Source organism: Pleurodeles waltl, chromosome 4_1 (assembly GCF_031143425.1).
Source record: "Pleurodeles waltl isolate 20211129_DDA chromosome 4_1, aPleWal1.hap1.20221129, whole genome shotgun sequence".
Taxonomy (NCBI): Eukaryota; Metazoa; Chordata; class Amphibia; order Caudata; family Salamandridae; genus Pleurodeles; species Pleurodeles waltl.
Window position 1 is genome coordinate 186,121,268 of NC_090442.1, and position 14,864 is coordinate 186,136,131.

Sequence of the window (14,864 nt, forward strand, 5' to 3'; positions counted from 1 at the left end):
ACCGCCAACAGGCTGGCGGTCTTACTGCATGGAATTATGACCATGGCGGTTACCGCCATGGTCATCCGCCGGTTCTCCGTTCCGCCCGCCAGGGCGGAGACGACTGCCGGGCTGGAGACCTGGGGCTCCAGCCTGGCACCTGTCACTATACCGCCGGCGGTATTTTGACCCGGCTTACCCCCACGGATTTCCAGCAGTTTGAACCGCCATGAAATCCATGGCGGTAAGCACTATCAGTGCCAGGGAATTCCTTCCCTGGCACTGATAGGGGTCTCCCCCACCCCTCACCCCGACTCCCTCCCCTACCTCCCCCACCACCCCTGCCACCCACCAAAGGTGGCAGGCCCCCCTTCCCACCCCGACCCCCAACATCACTTCACCCATACCCACATGACACTCACGCAGGCACCACCTACATACTTACACGCACACACACCGACATACATGCCAACATCCACACACACAGTCAGACACGCACACCCACATACACGCACACATCCATACAGACATACACACACTCATTCCCATACACACAACACCCCCGCAAGCATACACGCACTCACACACCCCCTCTACATACACACATGCACACCCCCATGCACCCACACACAACACCCCCTACCCCACTCCCCTCACGGACGATCGAATTACCTGGTCCGACGATCCTCCGGGAGGGGACGGGAGCCATGGGGGCAGCTCCGCCGACACCACACCGCCAACAGAACACCGCCACGGCGAATCACAGGACGTGATTCGCTGGGCGGTGTTCTGTTGGCATTGCGGTGGAGGTGGAGCAACCTCCACTTCCCCGCCGCCCGCCAGTATGGCTGTTGGCGGCTCTCCGTCCGTAAAGGGACGGAGAGCTGCCAATGGTCAGAATAGGCCGAGCGGCAAACCGCCTGCACTGGCGGTCTTCCTCACAGCGGTCCCTCAGCGGTCTGTAAAAAAAGACCACTGAGGTCAAAATGTCCCCCATAATTCTAATGAACGTTTGGAATTGCAATTTGAATATTGGCTCCTCCTTGACTATAGCCTATGACAGTGGTGCCTAGCCTATGACATCTGTGGACCTCCACTTTATCATTACCGGAACCCGGAGACCCTCAATGAATCATTATTGGTATCCGCAGACCCCCTACTAAGTCATTACTGAAAGCTGGGGACCTAATCTGTTAATACAGTTTAATTTTCTAAGCAGTCATGGACCCCAAGGGCCCCTAGACCACAGGATGGGAAACACTGGCCTATGAAAATTACTACTGTATTTGAAACTGGTCTCTTAAGCTTCGATGTCTTCTCCAATGTTTATGTTTTGAATGATTGTTTTGTGTTCTGATATTTTTAATTTTTTATCATTTGCTTTGTTCAAGCAATGTACACCGTAGTTTGATTAAAAATGTAATATAATATTCAAAAATCTAAAAATAGACTTATGCTTTCTCTTTTCACTTAACTTTGTACTTTTTCAATAAAGATCTTTTGATATTTGATCTCTTTATCAACTCAGAACAAATTGAAGCGTGATGCTCGTATTTATTAAACATGGTGTATTGATTTAGGGTATGAAAAAAAAAAAACATTGGAAGTTAAAGGGAGATAGGGGAAATTCATCAAGTGGCTGAACTGCACAATGCATCACCAGAAAAGCTAGGTTCAAACCGCTGATTTCCATTTTTCCATAGTCAAATCCACAGGTGTAGGAAGAGTGGGTGACGCAGGGATGTATCCCCCCCCCAGATTTTGGAGTGTGTGGGACATGGCGGACGAGTTTGGGGGGACAAGGGGACAAAATAATTTCCCCCTCACTTCAATGATTTGCAGGGGCATTAGTGTAAAGCACTACTTATAATGGCCCTCCACTTGAATTTCTGACCTGCCCCCAGCTATCAGTGACAGATCTGATAATTACAGAATGAAGATGTCTCAGGAGGACACCTATGCCTCTGCCCTTTTAACTGTCCTGTTTACAGCTGCCTCCATTATGCGCCTGTGAGGACAAAGGGAGAGAGGAGGAGACAAGCTGATTGCTGCCATCCTCAGCCCTGTCCCCACTTGCCGCCTTGAACACCAGCCCTGCAGGACAATCAGGAAGAAGTAAAGAGGGAGCAGAGTCCCACTCAGCCTGATGCCTGCAGACTAGAAAGGAGACTCTGTGAAATGCAGTGTTTGTAGCCAAGGATCACACCATTTGGTGAAAAAGGGAAGGCGAGATTGAGGCCAGATTTTACCCTTTTACATTACACAATTAAGCTAACATTTACGCTTAATGCTTCTTATCAACTTAATGAAGGGATAGATTACAACGTAGGTAACAGGGAGAAGTCCTGTTTCATTTTGGGCAGTTTTGCCTAGCGTTATTATCTATGTTATTATCATTAGCATATTAAAGTATATTAACTTTTCTGTTTTTAACATTCTTGTTTCACTTGTATTATATTTTTGTCTTTAATTTTCAGGTTTCATGGGTACAGACAGAAACAATTGGCAAAAAATAACTGTTAAATGTGAATACATTGGTAAGAGGTCCTCTGGAATTATGTGGCAGGAGAGAGCTAAATTATGTGTAAGGGTTGACTAAATTATGTGGCAAACAGAGGCAAATTATGCAGCATGATATTATTTTGTTATTTTTGCACGTATTAACACTCTCTGTGCTTAGGCTACAACTCATTAGTACCAGTTTAACGCCTAAATATAGCAACAAGCAAAAGAAAGGTTACCAGTCAACTTTTGCAAAGGGGCCTTCCACTGTCCAACAACTCGTGTCACTGTGTTTTTAGTAACATTTGAACAATTTTTGAATTATAATTTGTTTTGCTTAAATCTGCAGCAGATGATGGATTTTGTGGCAAACGCGCCAAATCCATAATTTTGTGAAAAATACTGCAGCGCACCAATGCATAATTCCAGTGAAGCTGTTGATAGCCAACCAAGCCTTCAGCAATACAGTGTTCGTATCATTGCATTAGCAAAAATCTACACACATTTCTAAATGTTACAGGAAAAGACCGTGAGTGCAGACCATGCCTATAAAAGCGTGGATAAAAGGCCCTAAATAGAAAGGAGCAGTTTGATTATTGCAGTGGTTAGATGGCATATTGTATTTTAGTCTGACAAATATCTGAGTAATGGCAGCATTTCATGGGCGTAGAATCCTTACTCTGATATGTGGGTTAGGCTAGAGGAGGTTGATGGTTCTACATCATCGTCTTCAGCAGTGTGGAATAAAAAAAGAACATAGCAGACCTCAAATATCTTTGGATCTCAAGGAAGGGAGTGGTAGTTCTGCATATATTGTAATCTGTGTTAAGTATCAGCCAGTCGAGGTATCTCAGCCAGTCTCCGGATGTGTATCATAAATGATCCATAATGAATGTTCCATTTCACACAGCGCCCCTCCAAGTGATGTAGGTGTGGCGGACGGTGCACAGGTCCGGGATATGGGGGTATGGAGGTTCAGTGTGCAGGTTCACCCAGCCTTGCATTAAGTTATAACGTTCAGTACACAGTTCTTAATATAAGGGATAAACTACTCCTGTTGTACATTATAAGGCATTTCATAAACATATAGAGGAACAAGGCCAAAGGCAGAGTTCATTAGGTTGAAGCGTACCAGACCGTCCAGCTGTCTGATTTGCTAAAGACATTTAGGGGACATTTGGAAAGCTTTCCTGGTAATGCATTCTGCCAATTGCTTACCACTGGCTTTTATGGTTTGTAACTCACATTTGCTTCGATTCTATTTGCCAGCTGTATTTGTTTTAGACTGTCCAGTTTGGGTGTGTCCCTCCCTTAGAGCATTCCTTGTTTACTGTATCCTTCCACCAGTGTTCTATTTCTGTAAGCAGGCCTTTAAATCTTGTTCTGACCTTGTCGCATTTGCTGTGCTTTCAAAGACCAAAGTCAAATGACAGGCTCTGTCTTCCCATGGAGCTTGGGGTTTGTCTTTCTCGGGCTTCAAAGTGAAAGGATTTATATGATAATCATTCTCGGTACAGGGGGTGTGCTGAAGGAAGGCTGGAGAATGCTATTTTTTTACCACAATAAAATGTAAAAGTAAATGATGTGTGCAGATATTTAAGAATATGTGTGGTGGAAGCAATTAGTATAATATTATCAAAACAAATCAGGTAATGACATTTCCACACATTAACATTTATGCACTATGTACTTTTACCAGTAAAACTGTATGTCTGTGCAAATGTAATGGTCATTTCAATTGAAGATGTGTTGTCTGTAATGGCAGTGTCCTACTACGCCACTGATACACCACTATATGTCACTCCAATCCACTCTACACCGCTCAATGTCACTGCACTCTACCATGCACCACTCCATACCACTTCACTCAACTCTGAAACAATCTACTCTAGGCCACTGCACTCTACGTCACCCTTCTCCACTCTGTGCTATTCTATGGCACTGCACTTTACGCCAATGCAAACTATCTGTACCACTCCACTCTACTTTATTCTGCACAACTCTACACTATGCCACTGCAATTTATGCTATCCTACTCTAACCAGTGCACACTAACCCACTGTACTCTTAACCACTTTACTCAAAACCAACGCACTCTACGCAACTGCACTCTATGGCGGTCTACTCTGCACCACTGCACTCTTCGCCACTCTACTATACACCACTCTACTCTGCGACTCTCTAATCTGCAACTCTGCACTCTCCACTACTGAACTCTACAGCACTCCATTCTAGGGCACTTCACTCTATTCTGAAACTATCTACTGCCACTGCACTCTATGCAACTCCACTCTATGCTACCCCACTTCAATCTATCCTGCAACACTTAAATCTGCTTTGCGACACTCTACATCACTATACTCTCCTCTGCACCACTCTACTATTCACCACTATACTCTACTCTGCAGCACTCTATGCCACTGGACTCTATGTCACTTTATTCTACTCTGCACCATTGCATTCTATGCCACTGCTTTCTACACCAGGGCACTCTACGAGCCTCTACTCTGCAACACTGCACACTAAGCAACGCTAGTCTGCTCTGCACCACTCTACGCAACTGCACTCTATACCACAGCATTCTATGCCACTCCACACCACTGCCCTTTATGACACTCTACCCTGCAACATTGCACTCGTTGCCAATGAACTCTGCACCACTGCACTCTACTCTGCTGAACTCTATGCCACTCTACTGCACTTTACACCAGTGCACTCCATGCTACTGCACTGTACTCTGCATCACTGCATTCGTCCCCACTGTACTCTACGCCACTCTACCTTGCACCACTTCACTCTACCATGCACCACATCACTCAGCGACACAGCACTCTGCACCACTGCACTCTGTGCCACTGAACTCTATGCAGTGCCACTCCACTATTCCCCTCTATTCTTCACCACTCCAACCTATTGCACTATACTCTAAACAAGTGCACTTGGCACCAATTCAATCTACACCACTGTACTCAAAACCAATGCACTCTATGCCAACCACTATGTACCACTGTACTCTACGCCCTAGACCACTCTACTTCCCTCTATGACATTACACTCCATGATACTACAGTCTGACACTCTACTCAATTAAACTCAACTCCACTCTGTGACACTGTACTACACTCTGTGACTCTCTGCGTAACTCTCTCTAAGCCACTTCATGCCACTTTACTCCACTCTATTCTATGACCCACTTCCTCACTATAGGCCACTTCAATCTACAATAGTCTACTCCACTCTACGCAATTCCACTCTACAACACTTTATGCCACTCCACTATACAACAATGTCCCACGGTCAACGGCACTCAACTTTCTCTACACCACTCCATGTTACTTTACTCTACACCACTCCACTCTTCTTTATGCCTCCCCACTCTACAACACTCTGCCACTCTATGACACTACTCACTCTCTGACACTCTACACCAATCGATGACACTTCATTGCACATCATTCTCCTTTATTCCATTACCTTTTAGCCATGCTAAACAGTAGCCACACTAGTATGCACATGGCTAAAACATATTGACAAAGCCAATAGATTTTGCATAGGTGAGACCTTTTGGGTTTGCCAATGCCGGTTTATAAGGTCTGAAACTCCGAGATGACTTGCAATATCCTTATTATGAACACCATGGGGGTAATTTGTGCCATATAATACAAGGTCACACCATCAACATTCCCACAAATCACTTAAAACCTTAGTGCATTGCTTTTGTCATTGTAAGCTAATAAAATAGAGCAGAAGAAAGAAAAGCTACATTCCATGTGTTGCTTTAAACAACTGCATTAATTATGCTCCGAGACCTGACCTGCCTTTCACCTTGGCTGCTGGCTCTGGCAGAAGGCATTGTGACATCAGAAATCAACTGTAATATTATAATAGTTGAGTTCTGACGTCTTTCCATTATAATCGGTGACTTGGTGCATCACAAGTAGCCAATTATAAAGAAATTAGTGACTGCTGTTTATACAGGGATTACAGAATCCTGTGTATTATATAGTTTGTAACATCAAGAGCTTCTTTATTGTAAATGCACCCAGTTTTGACTGATGTGGAGCTGAGCTGCCCAAGATCACACAGAGGAGTAGAGGTGTTATTAGAACCACTGTTTCAGAGCACAGTTTACATTTGTTGAACCTGATCGCTTTTGATCTCTCCAGTGTGGTTTCAGTTTGCATGAGGAGAGGGGCATGATTGGTGCAGGCACAAAGGGTTTGTTCTTCCTTTTTTACCCTCCTACCTTTATTTGCTTGGTGCAAGAAGATGCAAGGTTAATCAACATATTTTTTTTCACATTTGGTCGAATTACTTTGTGGCTGTAGGTAAAAATAAAACATATTTTCAAACTGTGACAACATGTCTTCCTGTCTCCCTATTTCAAGTCCAAACTATAGGATTGTGTACACTTATAGGAGCCTACAGTTCATAAACAACGGGTGATTTGTATAGGATCAATAGAAAAGTCGCCAAGGCTGTCCCTGTCCCCCACCCCCAGAAATTTGTTGTCTTCTATGCCCCTGGGCAAATCAATTTACTTCACTGTGGCTCATATGACTGAGTGTGAGATCTGACAGCACCTTCAAGGAATTCGGTACCAAATATGTGTGATACCAGAAACTCGTTTATGTACTGTTGACTCAACAATAATGTTGCTTCTTATTTAACAATCATACTTGGGGAGTGGCGCACATGTCAAACTGCTGTCTCTTGGTTCACTCATAGCAGTGACATGATCGTGTAGGGGAATTCGTATTAAAAAAACAGATGTCGAAGTGCCCCTTAACTATTGGGAACGCAGTTTTCAATGCTTTAAAACAAAAAACCTTCCCTGAACGGTTAATGCTGACCTCGATTTGCCCGAGTTAAGGATTTATTTAAATGTCAACAATCTGTAGTTACGAAATCAGATAAAAAAGAGTTTTAACAATAAGTTAAGTGTGCAGTTGGGCCACAATGTTATATGCAATTACCTGTAGACTAAAGATCCCAATTCTGGCCCTGCCTTCACATTCACTGACCAAGCACCCGTTCAGGCTCACATTTTCCATATTTTTATGCACTTCAAACATTTTTCAAATTTTTTGTAAAAGATGTCAAAGCAATGATGTAAACAAATGTACTGAATGAAACGCAAGAATATACTATTTCTTGTTAGATATAATTTGTATCACACTTTACTTGACGTTTACTGTCATTTATATGCAAACTATTATTTATTAGCTGGCTTGATACCCCCGGACGAGCCCACAGATCGCGTGGAAATCATCGACAGACCCAGCCTGAAACCTACAAGTGTTGTTAGCAGACACTGCTCTGTAGCAGCGGACTGATCACCGTCATCTGCGGCCCCGCAGCTTCTCTCACACCAGCTCGCATCGCGGGTCTCGGCAGCAGGACCTTACCGGGCCGCGGCCGTTGGAGCAGCGCACAACCTTTATAAGCAGTTACGGTTCCCTGAATGACTGTCATACGTCACCCATCATCGAGGCAGTCTAGGACAGTGTTTACACCCAGCGGAGGCACGTGCGGACTCCATGGCCAATAAGCACGTCTGGAATCCTATTTAGCGCGGTGCCACTGGCGGCACTGCTCCAATCGTCGGTCACTTTACACAATTCGAATCCCGCCCACTCCGAGAATATGTTCAGCCAGGCTATTAGTCGAAACGCGACCCGGAAGTGGTGAAATCACGGACAAATGTCTGTAAAAAGACCAGTTATGGATGTAGGACGTTGAACTGAAATTACCAAGAGTCCTTGTAAGTAGCGGATGGTAGTCTGTTCATCTTATCCTATTTTTAAACGATTGATACTGCGTTTTCTAGAGTTGAATGCAACAGTATGCAGGACAGTAAATAATGCATCATTTCTGTTAGAACAATTCCCGATTTAGTTTTAGTATTTTTACTTTGAGAGATGAATAGGCTTTGAGGTGTACAGTATCTTGTCACGTTGATCCAGCCAAAGAAGTTTTGATGAGCCATAATTTGGGCGCAGAAAGCCATCTCACACCACTGCGCACCGGTGCCACTACACCTGCTGTGCCATTGATAGCTATGCCCGTAAGGAGAGCCCAGGGTCTGCTGTGAAGATTGTGGCCCGGTTCCAGGAATTTCCATCTGGATGGGTCCAAGGGTGTGTTCAAGTGGACAAATGGCTAGCCCAATTTTTGACAATTCTAGGGATAGCCTACAAGCGCTACCTTTACATTACATTTTCTTCCAGTAATACAGAGCATGTGGATAGTTATTTGAGAGTAAAAGGTGATGTCTATACTCATCAGGCCCAATCCTCGTCATTTAGAGCAGGCCGGTCTTCAATAAAAGCACCTGGATACCAAGTGGATTATAATAGTATTAGAAGTTTAAAGAGGTCCCTATAACCACTCCCAAGCCTTTGCATCTTTGCTCTAGGAAGACTGGCTATTTACTCCTTGCAATTTGCCCAACACCTATTTCTTTGTACACTGTGAGCTTTGTAACAGTTTATTTTCACATTGTTCTTTTGCCGTCAATAATAAACAATCATTTACAATGCAACGGGTCTTGCGTCTGCTCATGTTAGAGCTGATCGCGTTGTAAACTCCTAACCCGACTTTTCACCTATCGGGCAAAAGTGCATTTATGTACATAACCCGAAAAAGTGAAATCAAGTATGTAAAGCGCTCGATTTCTGCCAAGCGAGATCGCGCTCGTAAATTAGAGAAAAAAAAGTCCACGAGCCCAATGGAAAACAGCGAGCCTCGCATGTTTTCTGTACTTGGTCGCTGCGCTCCAGGAGGGCTAGACACCGGAAAAGGCATGACCTATGCGTGCCTTCGACTAATGAAAGCAAGCAGATTTTATTAGGGAAGTCCACGAACCAATAAAAAACACTGATGTGAAGTTGACAGGGCTCCGAGCCCTTTTCTAAATACAAAAGAGTCTCGCTGCAATACGCATGCGCGAGCGCATGCAACGCAGGCTCGACCCTAAAAAGTACAAAAAACAGCAACACATTTGGAACAAAAGAAAGGAGTATTCTGGATTTCCTGAGAGCAGTTTTCATGTCTGGCAACTGTAAAACTGGTAGTTACAGTCAAAGAGGTAATTGCCTGGAGCCTATCACACAAAGAACTCTAGATGCTCCTTTTGTACACCCCTGGGTTGCTATTGTATTACCGAAGGTGGGCCAGCTTGTGTGCAGCCCCTTCTGTAATACTGATAGCGCTGGTGCACTTGTCGAACAAGCGCTATCTTCAGAATGTATTCCCTCATTTTCATAGGAGTATGGCCCCATGCATATTAGGGAATTACATTGCCTATGCGCCCGCCCCTTAGCATTGATGCATGGGCAAAAAGAACCCTAGGGATGCGCACTGACAATATGCCACAAAAGTGATGCACAATCTGTGTGCCTCTTAAGCCAGCCTTCCGAAGGGTGCCAAGGGGCTACCATGGACCCCCAGACATCATCCTGCAGGCAGGTGCAGGCACTAATTGCACCTACCTGCAAGAGGATCTCTTCCCCCCTTTTTAAATTGCAGGCAGCATGACACCTGTATGGTGAAACACAGGATATCTATACCCATAAACAGCCTTTCCGTATTTCACTGAAGTGGCTGCCCCCAGGGCAGGTGGAGGCATTAATTGTAACAGGGTGCACTGTCCCTGTTTGTGCCGTGCACAGTTTTAAGGTGAGCAGTGACGCAAACCGGGACAGTGCACCTATCTGTAATAGAGGGTTGTATGTGGGCACCATGCACGCCATTACCACGCATGCCGTTACTATAAAACCTTTACCATGAACTGCCTTTACCATGCATTGCTATCACCACACATGCCTTTACAACCACTTTTTGTTGTAAAGGCACACATGGTATGCGTGTTAAACATTTTACAGGTAACTATAAACCCTATATGTATGTGTGTGTATATATATAATTATATCTGTGTGTGTATATATATATATATATATATATATATATTTTAGACGTATATCTACATATATAACCTTATTAACCCACAACCCAAAAACCTATACCCACATCAAACCCTAAAAATATCCTTGCCACCCTAAAATCAATACCCACCATAAATCCCAAAAATACCCTTCCCACTCTAAAAACATAATTGCCACCCTAAAACCCATACCCACCCTAAAAATAACATTGCCCCCCTAAAACCCATACTCACCCTACACCCTAAAATACCCTTGCCACCCCAAAACCCATAACCACCCTAACCCCAAAAATTACCTCAACACCCTAAAACCTTGCAGCGCAAAAACACATACCTAGCCTAAAAGTTCCCTTACCCCCCTAAAACCCATACTCACCATTAACCCTAAAAATACCCTTGCCACCCTTAAACCTATACCCACGATAAACTCTAAAAATACCCTTGCCACCCTAAAACCCATACCCACCCTAAAAATACCCTTGCCATCCAAAAACCCATACCCACTCTATACTCTAAAAATACTACTGTCACCCAAAAAGACCCATACCCACACTAAACCCTAAAATATCCTTGCCACTGTGAAAAAATTCCTTGCCACCCTAAAAAGCATACCCACCAAAACCCCAAATTTCCCTTGCAACCAAAAAACCCTTACCCACCTAAATCCTAAAAATATTTATTTATATATATATATATATATATATATATAAATAAAACACTTATTACTTATCTGCAAAATACTTACGTTCTCCTGTAAAACTTTTACAACTATGTCTTTACCATTCATGCCTTTATAACGTAATTTATAGTAATGGCTTGCGTGGTAAAATCCTGCGTTGTAACGGCATACGTCGTAACGGTCTCTGTGGTATTCACTCCATTGTAACAACTGTTTCCCATAACAGAGGCCTCGTTCTTCTTTGAAAACTCTCTTACGAACCCATACATAAACTTGCTGTGAGCTCCATATAATGTGCTAAAATGGTCAAATTCTGTTTCCTCTCATTGTGCGAAGGTGTGAGGACAGGATGTAGTGTTGAAAAGGTGCTCTCAGAGGCTGCAGTTGCAATCCCTAGAACTGCAGATACATACATTCATGAAGTACTGGAAAAGCTTCAGCATAATCAAGCACAAATTGTGGCAACTTCTGCACCAGTGTAGCTCTTTGAAGTGAGGTGATATTTGCCTTCAGGGTGTGGAAGCATGAGTTAGTGACCGCACTCTAGTTAGTTATTTCAAGTAACTATAACTCGTGCCCTAAGGTAGCTTTAACTTGTGCCCCCACCATGTACAGTTTTTTCCCCCCAATAATTTGACTGCTAATGTTTCATTGATATTTTTATTGACGTTCTAAAAGTTGTCATGAGTGCTGTAGTATTAGGGGTAATTAGCAGTGCACGGCGAGGGCATGAATTGAAATAACTCTAGCTAAACCCGCTGAATTTTCATGGTTTTGTGCGAGTGAATTCAGAACCTAACTATAACGTCCCTGTAACCTTTGTTTTTTTAAAGTGAATTTCTATGTTTAAAAAAAATATATATTCTGTTTCCTAACTATAACGTCCCTGTTACCTTTTTTTGTTTTCAGTGAATTTCTATGTTTTTTTTAATTGTAAAGTAATTTTAATTACTATATGTTATTCTGTGTGCAGCGGGGGTTGGCTTCAGGCCAGTCCCTGTGGCCAACCCCTTAATACCACCCAACCCTGCGGGAGTTGGCCACGGGGTCTGTCTTTGTGCATGTGAGAATAAGTGTGAGAGGGTGTCTCTCAGTGTGAGAGTATCTGGTTGTGAGGGGGTTTGTGTGGGTGTGGGTGTGAGTGTGTCTATGAGTGGGTGTGTGGGTCTGTGAATGAGTGTGTGAGAGTCTGAGTTGGTCTATGAGTGATGCATGAATGTCTGAGTGCGGTCATGATTGTCTAAATGGGTCTGTGAGTGGGTGCGTGAATCTTTGAGTGGGTGAGTGAGTCTCTAAGTGGGCCTGTGAGTGCACGAGTTTCTGAATGGGTCTGAGAGTGGGTGTGTGATCTTAAGTGGGTCTATGAATTGGTGTGTGAGAGTCTGAGTTGGTCTGTGAGTGGGTGCGTTAATGATTTGGTCTGTGAGTAGGTGCTTGAGTGTAAGTGGGTCTGTGAGTGAGTCCCAAAGTGGGTCTGTGAGTGTGAGTCTCTGAGTGGGTCTGTGAGTGAGTGCGTGAGCCTGAGTGGGTCTATGAGTGGGTGACTTGGACTGTGAGTGGGTGCATGAGTCTCTGAGTGGGTTTGTGAGTAGGTGCATGAGTGTCTGAATGTGTCTGTGTTAGCAATGAGCTTCTGGTTGACTAGGGTATGCCCTCAGGCAAGCAGAATTCACCCACACTGGTCAGGGCAAGTCATATACACAAACTAAGTTGACCTGGACTCACCCTGTCATAGCTTGGCACAGAGCGAGCAGGTTCAACTTAGAAGGTAATGTGTCAAGTATTTATGCACTCCTTCCACACAGTGACCCAATGTAAGCACCACAAAAAGACTCCACACAATATTAGAAAAATAGAGTATACTTTATAGGTTTACATACGCTCAAAATGACAATAATCCAGTTAGTATGGCTTAAAAATACTTAACTCGATATTGTTATCAGAGGTGGATTTGTTCGGCAGACTCACGTGATTTAAAAGCAAATGTGGAGGGGCTTTGCCTCAAGTTATTATAGTAATTTCCGTAGTCGTGCTTTCCTCACTTGAGCGGCCAGGAATGGTGTCTGAAATGAAGTCCGGCTCCCTCCCCTGTGCCGCAGGAAGAAATGCTGGTAGGAACGAAGGTGTGGGGACAGGAGTCGACGAAGGGCTCCTTTGGAAGAATCCGGCCCGACTCGCTGGGTCAGGTGAGTTGCAGGCAGTGAGGGGAGTCCCAGCTGCGGGGCTAGCCACCGAAGAGGATGGGGTTTCTTCCCTGATGTAGGTGATCCCAGGTGTACCACGTGGTTGGAGCTGAGCGCAACTCATTGAGAGCGCTCCAGATGCAGACGGGAGTTGGTTTGTTAGGTGTCACTGGCAGGCTCTGGGGCATGGCTGCTACTCTGTTAGCCACTGCAGGACCCGCATCTTTGTCACTAGAGTCTCCAGGCCGTAGGCCCCGATATGCAGTGGGTGGTCTCGAATGGCAGCCTCGTCCACGGGAGGGGGGCCATAATGCACAAAGGGTTACCCACCAAGAGCGGCGGAACCAGGGCAGGAAAACATTGTCAGAAGGCCCGGTGTACACCGATCGAGAGGCAAATCTTGGTGGCCCGGATGACGGCTAGTCACGGCTGGCAAAAGTTTACCGGTTTTGGTCCTTGAGCAGACAGGGCAAGCCAACCCCCCCCATGACTCATCCCCCTCCCCCCCCTCCCAACCTCTAGGGAGTTCTCACTAAGGCAGAAAAACCTAGATAGACCGTCTGCATTGGGGTGGTCCACCCCAGGTCTCTGTTCCACCCAGAAGTCCATACCCTGTAAGGAGATGGACCACCTCAACAGTTTTGGATTCTCACCCCTCATTTGCATTAGCCACCTGAGATTTCTGTGGTTGGTCTGAATCAGGACGTAAGTGCCAAACCGGTATGGCCTCAACTTCTTCAGGGCCCGAATCATGACAAAAGCTTCCCTTTTTATCACACGCCACCTCTGTTCCCGGGGGAGTAGCCTCCTAGAGAAGAAAGCTACAGGCTGATCCAGGCCTTCCTTATTGAGTTGTGACAGTACTGACCCTACGCCATGCGCTGAGGCATCAGTTTGTAGAGTGAACTCCTTGGAGAAGTCGGGGGGGCCTTGAGCACAGGAGCCTTGCACATGGCTTATTATAGGGAGTCAAATACGTTTTGGCATGCCTTTGTCCAAATCACCTTTCTGGGTTGATTTTTAGATATCAGCTCAGTCAAGTGGGCAACAATGGTGCCATACCCCTTGACAAACCTCCTATAGTAGCCAGTGAGGCCCAAGAAAGCTCCGACCTCAGTCTGAGTTTTGTGGGGCTCCCAGGCCATGATAGTCTCAGTCTTGGCCTGGAAGGGGCTGCACCTTAACCCCCACCCACCAGGTGTCCCAAGTACACCACTGACCCCTGCCCTATCTGGCACTTACTGGCCTTACTAGCTAGGCCTGCCTGTTGTAGGGCCTGAAATACTTCCCTGAGGTGGTAGAGATGGTGTTCCCAGCTGCTACTGAAAAAACACTGTGTTCCAGGTATGCAGCAGAGAAGGCCTACAAACCTGTGAGTACCTGGTTTACCAGTCTCAGGAAGGTGATAGGAGCATTTTTTAGACCAAAGGGCATCACTCTAAATGGTAGTGACCCTCTGGGGAACCTCTCCTTGGCTCTGTCAGTTAAGGCAATCTGCCAGTACCCAGAGTTGAGATCAAAGGTACTCAAGTACTTGGCAGCCCTTAACCAATCAATCAGCTTATCTGCCCGGGGG

At 45.0% G+C, this 14,864-nt stretch overlaps 1 protein-coding gene and 1 long non-coding RNA gene across 2 annotated transcripts in view; one reads left to right on the top strand and one right to left on the bottom strand.

Moving 5' to 3' along the window:
- LOC138287536 (uncharacterized) overlaps positions 1-7,967 on the bottom strand; it is a 45,585-nt gene extending 37,618 nt beyond the window's left edge. Inside the window, exon 1 of the long non-coding RNA XR_011202232.1 lies at positions 7,778-7,967. This is a non-coding gene — a long non-coding RNA (uncharacterized lncRNA). The remainder of the gene's footprint in view (positions 1-7,777) is intronic.
- A 148-nt stretch (positions 7,968-8,115) lies between these two features.
- Positions 8,116-14,864, top strand: part of BORCS5 (BLOC-1 related complex subunit 5) — a 160,638-nt gene continuing 153,889 nt past the window's right edge. Inside the window, exon 1 of the mRNA XM_069228020.1 lies at positions 8,116-8,245. The gene's annotated coding sequence lies outside the window, so the exon portion shown is untranslated. The remainder of the gene's footprint in view (positions 8,246-14,864) is intronic.